General features: G+C 45.5%; 1 protein-coding gene across 3 annotated transcripts in view; it reads right to left on the bottom strand.

Annotated features, from left to right (window-relative positions):
- LOC128872953 (uncharacterized) overlaps positions 1 to 9,957 on the bottom strand; it is a 38,171-nt gene that overhangs the window by 19,914 nt on the left and 8,300 nt on the right. The window contains exon 1 of one of the 3 annotated variants that reach the window (XM_054116158.1): positions 1,036 to 2,721. The exons of the other annotated variants lie outside the window; for them this stretch is intronic. The gene's annotated coding sequence lies outside the window, so the exon portion shown is untranslated. Of the gene's footprint in view, positions 1 to 1,035; positions 2,722 to 9,957 lie in introns of those variants that run through there. 3 annotated transcript variants of the gene reach the window in all.

Below are 9,957 nucleotides of genomic sequence, written 5' to 3'. Positions count from 1 at the left end.
AGGCACATTAGCGTTGGGATATTTTTAATAAAATTCCTTCTAGCATTGAAACTATAGAAAACCCAAGAAAACGTTCACATTCTTAAAAAAGAATTTCTAGAAAATAGAATACTTCTTTGATCCTTCTTCCGAGGCCAGGATCACAGTTTCCCCTTATAATATATAAACGTCTTCCTCAACGTTCATAATTTTTCTCGCTCATAATGGTATAATTGATTCCAGGTAGAACGCAAACGTCCTGTCGCTCTAGTTTTAATCACCATTCTACGTTTAGCTTCCCTTTCACTTCTCGCCGCGAAGCGTCGCCGACAAAAAGCTATCATCGTCGCTGATCGGCCACGGGCGATCATCGAACAATAACTATTTCCCACTCGATTCGCGTTCACGGGACCGACACTCCTTTCCCGTGTAGCTCCTATTCAACCAGGTATCGTAACACTCGAGCACCCTTGTTAGCCACCGACGACGACGAAGAGTGGTCCGTCGACACAAACAGGTCGAGTGGCCTCTTCTTCGACGAGAGAAGAACACTGCAAGACGTCTACTCGTCGATCCACTCTCGCTGAGCAAGGGCACCGAAACCGGAAGAATAACAGCCAAGGGGAGTGCGAATTAAAAACGGAATCCACAGGTAGATCGAGTCTGCGTAAACCAACACTAGCCAATATACAATTGAAACGTGCGATTAATTATTGTGATTAAAATCAGCCATTTCAAAATTACGTAATCTCAACTCTTTTTGCATGTTTCAAAACGTTCTCTAAGACTGCCGCGCGATGGTGTCCATGATCGTGTTATTCTTAAACTGCGGATTATACGCACTTATGATACAAACTATTGTAATAAACAAATACTAAAAATAACCAAAAGGTATCCGCGCTTATACAAAGTGAGAATTTTATTATATCAATTGTAGAATACATTCAACGTACATTACGTATATTTTTCATGTATGCTTTCTATATTATTGTTCGTTATAAATGCATAAAATCCGCAGTACAGGTATTGTACTTCCATAAGAAAAGCGTTATTTACGTTTAAAAATGACGTAAGTAGGATCCTCGCTGGCTCTTAGACTACCATGTGACTAGGTATCGAAATACAGTAAAAGTGGTCTCAGTACGCTCCTGGATCTCACAACCTCCCACCACGAAGAAGACCTGACTCCAGACCGCGATTCGAATACGAGTTCGTCATACTTAAGCTTGTCCTAGAGCCACCGTTCATAAACCGATATCGCACGACGGAATGCAGCCACAGTTGAACAGCTCCTGCAGGTGCTGCAGGATCAACTTGTCGACCCTCGGCTTCTCTTTCACCTGGGGACCGACGGAGTCGTTTCGATATCGCAGATGGGGCACGGTGTACGCGTGACACCAGCGCACGAACTCGCTGGTGTCCTCCGTGCGAATGAACGTGACGATGGCCCACAGGGTGCACAGGCTACGAGACTTCCGCCTGGTCTGCAGATAGAGCTGGCAAACGTCCAGGAACGTCATTAGGTCGACGACGCTCATCTCCTCGGTGGATGTCTCTGCGAGTGGACCAAGAGGATTGATCACTGCTTGGATCGGGTCGATTGACGAGCCTCCTATCCGAGGGTCAGCCCTCATCGACGGTCCTTGCGATGACTACGGAAGTCTAAGTCTAGGTCTTCATGGTGCTTGGGACGCCTGATGGTGCGCTTTAGTGGTTGTTGAAGACTCCAAGATAGGGAGAATTCACAGGATTTTAGATATCGTGTCTATCCACTGTGCTCTGTCACTACTGTCCACCCTGTAGCTGAAAGTCCTCGTGGTGCTTCAGGTTTCGAGGCCAACTCTTACTAGTGCTTTAAATTGTTGAACGCTCCAAGTGTAGACTCCTTTGAGTCCACAGGATTAAAAACACTGTGCGTTAATACTTTCTACCCTGTTGTCTTGGGTTCCTGGAAGTCGAGGTGCTTGGGAAGCCAACTCCTCCAGAAGCCAAGATGGTGTGCTTTAGATTCTCGAAGATTCCCGGTTTAGGTTAGTGAGAGTTCACTGCTGCAACTGGAAGTCCATGTCCTGGTGATGCTTCAGGTTTGGAGGCCAACTCTTACTAGTGTTTTAAATTGTTGAACGCTCCAAGTGTAGACTCCTTTGAGTCCACAGGATTAAAAACACTGTGCGTTACTACTTTTTTCTACCCTGTTGTCTTGGGTTCCTGGAAGTCGAGGTGCTTGGGAAGCCAACTGGAAGTCCATGTCCTCGTGGTGCTTCAGTTTTGGAGGCCAGCTCCTACTAGTGTTTTAAATTGTTGAATGGTCCACCAAGTGTAGATTGCTTTCCACAGGATTAAAAACACTGTGCATCACCGGTGCCCAGCCAGGAATCGTTTCCACAGTCAAACCTACACACTGACGAAGATCTCACTGGATCCTCGTCGATGGAGTAGCGTGTTTTGCGACGTCTCGAAAATATGAGGCCACCACGTGAAAGCAGTTGACAAAACAGCCGAGTTTACTCGCTGGTCCAGGGCGTGTAGATGTGTCTCGTCGGAGAGCGTTCGCAGGAACGGGAGCGAACCGTTCGAAGATCAATCCGTGGAACCGTGAAGAGCATCACTGGTCTCCGTTCGTGTCGCCGCACCACCGCCCCCGCATTCTGCACAGCCACCGACAGCGGCGGCAGGTGGACCGCCGAGTGCCTTCAAAGGGAACACGGAGGCCTCGTTTCTCCACCGTCTCTATCTCTCTTCACCTCCCTCTGCTCGTCTCTCGTCCTCTCTCTCTCTCTCCCTCGGTATATACACGTACACCCCCACGCTGACACGGAGTCTCTCTATTTCTAGGCCTTCTCCCTCTCTCGCCCTCGCAGCTAAACTTTCCTCTTTCACCCTTCTGCGCCCTCTCCGCCGCGCTCCTTTCCACGCAGCTCAGTTTTCGCTTCGCTCTTGCCGGTTACGAACATTCTTCATCTTCGTCGACGACATTCTTATCTTGATAGGAATTTTGAATCACCGAGGATAGGAAATTTCGCTCGCTAACGCGATTAGTCGAAGTCTTGAAAGATATCGTGTAAGGTTTCGAGTGGATAATGTTTTTCGCGGTTTATCACCACTTCTCGAAGTATGACGAATGCCAGCGAGGAAGCATCGAAGCATGCTCTTAAGCCGGCGCCTCTTAGGCAGGATTCGCTGTGAAATGCCCCTAAACATCTATTTCTGTTCTTTTTGCTTCCATGCGAACGTAATATGTATCATTTACACCCTCTAAAGGTGTCTACATCTTCCTCTACCGAGTGATTTTGCTTTCGTCCTTGTCGCTATCGAGCTACACGCGTCTTCGTCGTCGATTCTCCCCGGTTCTACCGGCGACGCGTACACAAGCAACACCCACACACAACACTGAGGCCACCAATACGCGGCTGCGCGGTGAATTTATTCGATATCCTCTCTTTCTGCATAACTGGGTTAATTTCGGTGCACCAGTTTAACTAATTTTAAGGACGCATCGTGAACGCAGGGGACCGATGCCGAACAATGCCCGCGACGATCCCCCTCCTCCAAGTCTTTGGCAGCGCCGGCCATTTTGGTCCACTGTCGGGAACTCTTCGTCGCGAAGTCCGTCCACACTTTTGCGCGTTGGAAATTGCGTTTCGTCGGATTTTCGCACGGCTCCCTCGAGACGATAACAAAATAATCGCTTTATTCCTCTCTCTCCAGAGGCTCCAGACTCGACTTTGGTACACCGAGTTCGATTCGAAGCGAAAGGAACGAGTGAAACTCCTCCCCGGCTCGAAAATGAAATTTCGGTGAGATTGGTTCGTTGTTTCCATCGTTTCTCGACGACGAAAACGGGCGTTGGTCCCCTGGGGACGGTCGACGGTAATACAGAATTCGCAGCCATTCGAAGTGACAGTGAAAGTGTCGAAGAGAAAGGAGAAGATAGAAGCGAGATAGCATGCAAGCGTTTATGGCACGCGCTACGTTCAAACGTGGTCTCGGGTACGAAGGCTCGGCGTGCCTCGAGTAGCTACTTTATAATCGACATTCACGGTATAACAATGCTTGCGGTAACGATACCCCGATGAAAAACAAAAGTAAGAATTATATGTAAACTGCGGATTTCATGCGTTTACGATGCATAATAATATGGAAAACATACGTAAAATATACGTACATGTTGTACAATTAATATAACGATATTGCTATTTCATTTTGAATAGATGCACATCATAGCAAACATACACAAAATATGCATATCATAGCATAGATGCACATCATAGCAAAACATACATAAAATATACATACATGTTGTACAATTAATATAACGATATTGCTATTTCATTTTGAACAGATGCACATCATAGCAAACATACACAAAATATGCATATCATAGCATAGATGCACATCATAGCAAAACATACATAAAATATACGTACATGTTGTACAATTAATATAACGATATTGCTATTTCATTTTGAATAGATGCACATCATAGCAAGCATACACAAAATATGCATATCTTGTACAATTAATATTATAATATTACTATTTCATTTTGCATAGATGCACATCATAGCAAAACATACATAAAATATACATACATGTTGTACAATTAATATAACGATATTGCTATTTCATTTTGCATAGATGCACATCATAGCAAAACATACATAAAATATACATACATGTTGTACAATTAATATAACGATATTGCTATTTCATTTTGCATAAGTGCACATACCTATTGGTTATATCCATCACGTGCTTGTAATGCTACTCTATACCACAAATGCATAAAATCCACAATCATCTGATACACTCCTCCTTTCTGGCCTATTAAAGCCACACACTACCATTCGTTTCTCTCTAATTAATCACATGAGATGATTTATATGGGGCTGTACATTTGCGGAGAATAAACGAGATTCAATGGCAAAATAATTCCAGGTCTTCTCGATTCTACTACGTAGAAAGTCGAGTGGAATTTTGTTTAGTTACAATCGAAGTAAAACGAACGTCGAGTAAAATTGCAGAACGACGAGCTGGATCGAACGGCAAACCGGCAGGGAGATCTCGTGTCACCTATTTATGCGAGTTACATAGAATTCTTGTTTCTCCTTTTTCTATAGACGTCCTTCGTAGATCGAGTCCCAGTTTCGACGCAATAAACGCTTCCCGGAGACGACTCGGAGGTTTAACCCAATTAGAATTTATGCAACACGGAAAACGACTTTTCCTCCCTCCCGAGGAGAGCATCGCGGTAACCTGTTACGCTCTTTAACTACTTTTTAGTTCTCCGAACGACAGAAGTTACGTTTCTTCCTTCTCGTCGGTGTTCCCTTTCGTTTACGCTGTACCGCGCAATTTGAATAATTCCTCGAGCAAAGCGTAACGCGAGCTTTCACAACTACGAAGGAATTTTCAAGAGTTTCGGGAATCGTTTAAACAGCGCCGCTTCAACGGAATTTGACGAATTTCAGCCGAAATATTCTCCCAACGTCGAACGTGCCGCGTTATGCATTTTTTAAATGAATTTGTGAACAACGGAGACCGATACGGAATTCTTCTACACTTTCGATTATCTTTCGTTTAAGTGAAATCGTCACGGCTGGAGTAGCTCATATTTTGAGCAACCGCGAGTTGCAACCGATTAAATATAACTTTTGAACGCGTTGATTTTTAATGCGACCTTACCCCGTACAGTCGAATATATAATGCTTCCTACAACTTCGGTTCCCTGTATATATTCAACGGTTATTTCATTCGCATTCACCGTTGCGTAAGACATTAATTTATTACAATTTCGAGCACAGCATTTAATCCTGTTTAAGTCAACTTTTTACGCGTCAAATTTTCCCTACCAAACTAGAATTCTCGTTTCGACGGGCAATTAAAGTGGAGATTGGCCGCAATAAAACGAGAATAAAATGTGTCCCGATGTCTACGTGTTCGCGCAGCGTAAATTATGCGCATCCTAAGCGAATCGTCGGTGCAAAACTGTCGAGGGCGTTGCAAAATCGTTGAATTGATTCGATCGACGGTAACTTTTCAGCACGGTAACAACCAGACGCGTTCGTTTCGCCGTTTGTTTCCCGGCCAGACGAACTTTATCACGGCAATTGGCTAATTTTATCATACTTTCGACGCCGGCGACGCGGATAACTCGCGATCGCGGTCCCGTGCACCGAACGTCGGAAAAACTCGGTCATATATCAGAGACTTTCCCAACGATGCACTCGCTGAATTCCGAATCTCTTTGTGGCATCTCGGTTCGCGTGAAATTTGAAACAAAAGGAAAAAGAGAAGAAAATACCGTGAATATACCGTATCATACATCGAATATTACTTGTAAATAGTACATACTTCTCTTGACTTCTCGATTATAAATTGATGCAAATATTTCTGTGTGTTTACAACCTCATTCCTATGGAAGGCTTGGCTACGTTATCGGCGTACGCTGCCCAAATATATTATAGACGCATTTCTGCGTCGCCGGGCGGCTACTAACCGGCGTAGATATTTTTGTTGTTGTTTGTTTTTCTTTGTTTGGCGTAGCTGACGCGATAGACTACTAGTACTACTAGACTACTACTACTACTAGTGAAGATAGTATTCTCCAAGGGTGAAGCCGCGGGCCACAGCTAGTGTATGGAATAAAATTAACGTGCAAATGTAAAATACACGCTCGTATTACGATGCGTAAAAATTGGCCGAACCAGGCCGGATCGGTGGACCGCTTTGCACATGAATTATTCAGATTTCCAGCGAATTAAGGGCGATATTTATGGACGATGCGTCGAAAAATCGATGGTTAAATCGAATTTGACGAAGGTGACCGAGATCGTCACGCGCGACCTCTGCGGAGGGAGGTTGCGCAACCGAGGAGCCTCTGGGAGCAGACATGTCCTCGATGATCGGCGCGCAACGCAACAGTGGCAAGAGTCATGCCACTTTCACCCACAATCTTGCGATTTCTTCGGTTTCACGAGACGCTCTTAATTATTGTACACGCCGTGGCGTTGAGCGAACTGGTAACGTGTCCGATACCGGTGATGCGCAAGTTGCGCATATCACGACAAACATTACACGCTTTATTGCTCGGACCCTTTTGTGGTCCTTCGTGGGTTAAAGTCGGCACACGTGCGCTTCGGATGGTTCCACCCTTGGTTTATGGCTTTCAATAATCACCCGATTTCACTTCATATGCATCGTATTACTAAACACTATGTAAATCGGACTATTCTTAACGAAGATACGCAAAATCCGTGCAAATCATTTTTTCCGTATAATTTCCATCTAAATAATCCGAATTGCATCGTGTCCGGTACCATTTTCATCGGGAGAACTCTGCTATCGGTTGGACCCGAAACCGGAATTATGTGAAAACTTTGAAAACTAAAGCATTGTGTAAGATCGGAATATGTAGGCCAGGATGGGCGTTATAGGGCGTGCGAATAACGACTCTGTGTAACTCGTGAATTTACCATATTTCCAATAGGTCCCTCGACTCCATGAAAGTCGATACAAGTCTTGAACCACGTCAGAAAAATCCCAACCGTGAGGACACCTCTGACCGAACCTCCGTTGAGAGGGTTAGAGACTAAGCACGTGGCCTGCTTCAGCCATTCAGCTATTTCTAATTTTCTAACAATCGAACCGCTCTCTTGAAACACGAAGGAACTTTCTGGCCAACCTGACATCAACCCTGCTCCCGTACAGGTCTCCTCGCGTCCCAGGGAAAGGAAATGGAAGTCCAACGAGGGTAACGGGAACGTTCGAAAAACGAACGTCGTGAAAGAATCACACAACTCCGGAATGGACTTTCGCTCGGCAAGAACCGTCGCGGTGTGTATCGCGAGACGGTATAATTGCCACGAAACGCAGCGAACGCGAATCGTCTCGAATCGGCGAGAGTCAAATTGCCGTTCCAGAAACCTGAATAGAGGAACGCCCGCGCGCCGGCAATTCGCGACCGAATCCAGGCGCAATCAGCGATCGCCGGCTGGATCGTTGCGCAGATAAGTCTTCCCAGGATCGTTCGTCGATCGCGGATCTCGTCTATTGTTGCGCGGTTACCGCGCAATCTCGCGAACAACGCGATCATTAGACGCGAAACGGTCCGGATTCGCGCGCGGAAAGGTGGGAGACGACGATCGTTTTCAATTTCGAATAATCTACGCGAATCGTCCCACATTCCTTCCGTAGAAGCAAGGATGCGACCAACTGGGTCGCAATAGACACCACGCTGCCGGCTCTTACGGTCATTAGTCGTCGTTCGTAAGCTCGAGGCACGCTGGACGACCGCGATGGGGACTGAATTACTTTTTTTTTTTTTTCGAGCGTTGGACAAAGGAAGAAAGGTATCCCGATTTGGGATGATGGTGACAACAGTTTCTTTCTTTCTAGTGTGGACACTCGAGTCGCCAGAAGATTCTATTCGGAGTTGTCAGCTGTAGAAATGAATTCTGTGCCTTTCTAAGGTAAACATGTACCATTTATTCGTGAAACAAAAGTGTTCCAAGTGGAACATCACTTAGAACATTTTTAAATTTGCTTGATAGAAAGTTCATATCAAACGAGCTCTATCTAAACAAAGTGGAGCTCAAATAGTTTGACCGAAACTACAGAATTAATTTCAACAGCTGATAATTCCGAGAGAAACGAGAAAAAAAACATTGCGCACCAGAGTTCGACAAGGCCCGAGTCAAGGTACTCTCGCCGTTTTCGGAGAACCAGGTTCCCGTTAATCAAAATCTCGAGATTCCTCTTGCGACACGGTATACCGATTTAATTTCTCGCGATCAGATTCGATACCAATTCATTCATGCGAGAAATACATTTTTTTTTCCTCGACTACTCTGTCCACCGTTCTGTTGCGCAACTCTATCTCCTAACAAACGTTGACAACGAGACTTTACTAAATTTACCAGCGAAATGGGGACCCCAACGAGCTTCGGTAGCGTCCGCGAGCCGTAAAAGTCTCGAGAACGACCGTTTGAAATTTTCGAACAGGCCCAAGAATTCTCGAAACGAGTTTCCTTTTTTTTCCTTATTACGAGCTTTATGCGGTAAGCGCCGCGGTTTCCAGTCTCGGACCAATGGAAACGCTCGTCCAACGCCGCCGCGGCGGTACGTGGCCTGCACAACAAAATTTCAAGGTAAACACTTTGTCTATTAATAAACTACGGGCCGAGGAACGCGAAAAACACGATCGACGAAGGACGAATGAACGTTTCCTAGAAAGACGACACGACTGTTTCGCAGAAACGAGACTCCGCGTCTCGAGTCCGACGCTTTTTGCGACCTCAACCTTCTTAACGATCCTCCAGACGTTATAACTCACGGCGATAAAGAATAAAAATGGATATACTCATCTGCATATCTCTCTATAAATAAAGAACGCGCCTTCGGTCCCGAAATTATTCCGAATATTGTGTACAAGCAGAGGATGGAACTGGAAGAACACTTTTTCTCGGTGATTCATACCTCTGTTCGTAGGTCAGTTCTGGGATGAGCAAGAGGGAACAGAGTCCTGATACGAAGCAATTCTTTGTTTCTTTCGTCGAGATAGGGAGGTAGTCACGTTCAAAAGTATAATTGGAAATTTTCGTAAAAGTACAGGCATTCTGCTCTCGCACACGTCCATAATAAATCAACACGTATATCTACACATACGTTGTTAATATATGTAGTATCCGCGCCTCCCATACCCAACAATAAGGAGTCAAATAAGAACACGAATCGTGGCTTCGAATCTCCGTGCCTTATTTTTCGTTTAGACTCCTACATATGGGGGCTCGTCCGGGATGGGGGGTTACAGCGGCAGAGGACCGGCCAGTGACGATGAGTCACGATGAACAACAATGCCACGCGAAGGACGGTGGAGCGGGCAACAATGAGGCGTCGAGAGAGAACAACGTTCCAGAAAGAGAGAGGGGACTACACTCGCGAAAGAGGGTGCGGCGCGCACTGTTGTTGAGACGCGAA

This window comes from Hylaeus volcanicus, chromosome 2 (assembly GCF_026283585.1).
Source record: "Hylaeus volcanicus isolate JK05 chromosome 2, UHH_iyHylVolc1.0_haploid, whole genome shotgun sequence".
Lineage (NCBI taxonomy): Eukaryota > Metazoa > Arthropoda > Insecta > Hymenoptera > Colletidae > Hylaeus > Hylaeus volcanicus.
This window is presented reverse-complemented; position numbering and strand designations above follow the sequence as displayed.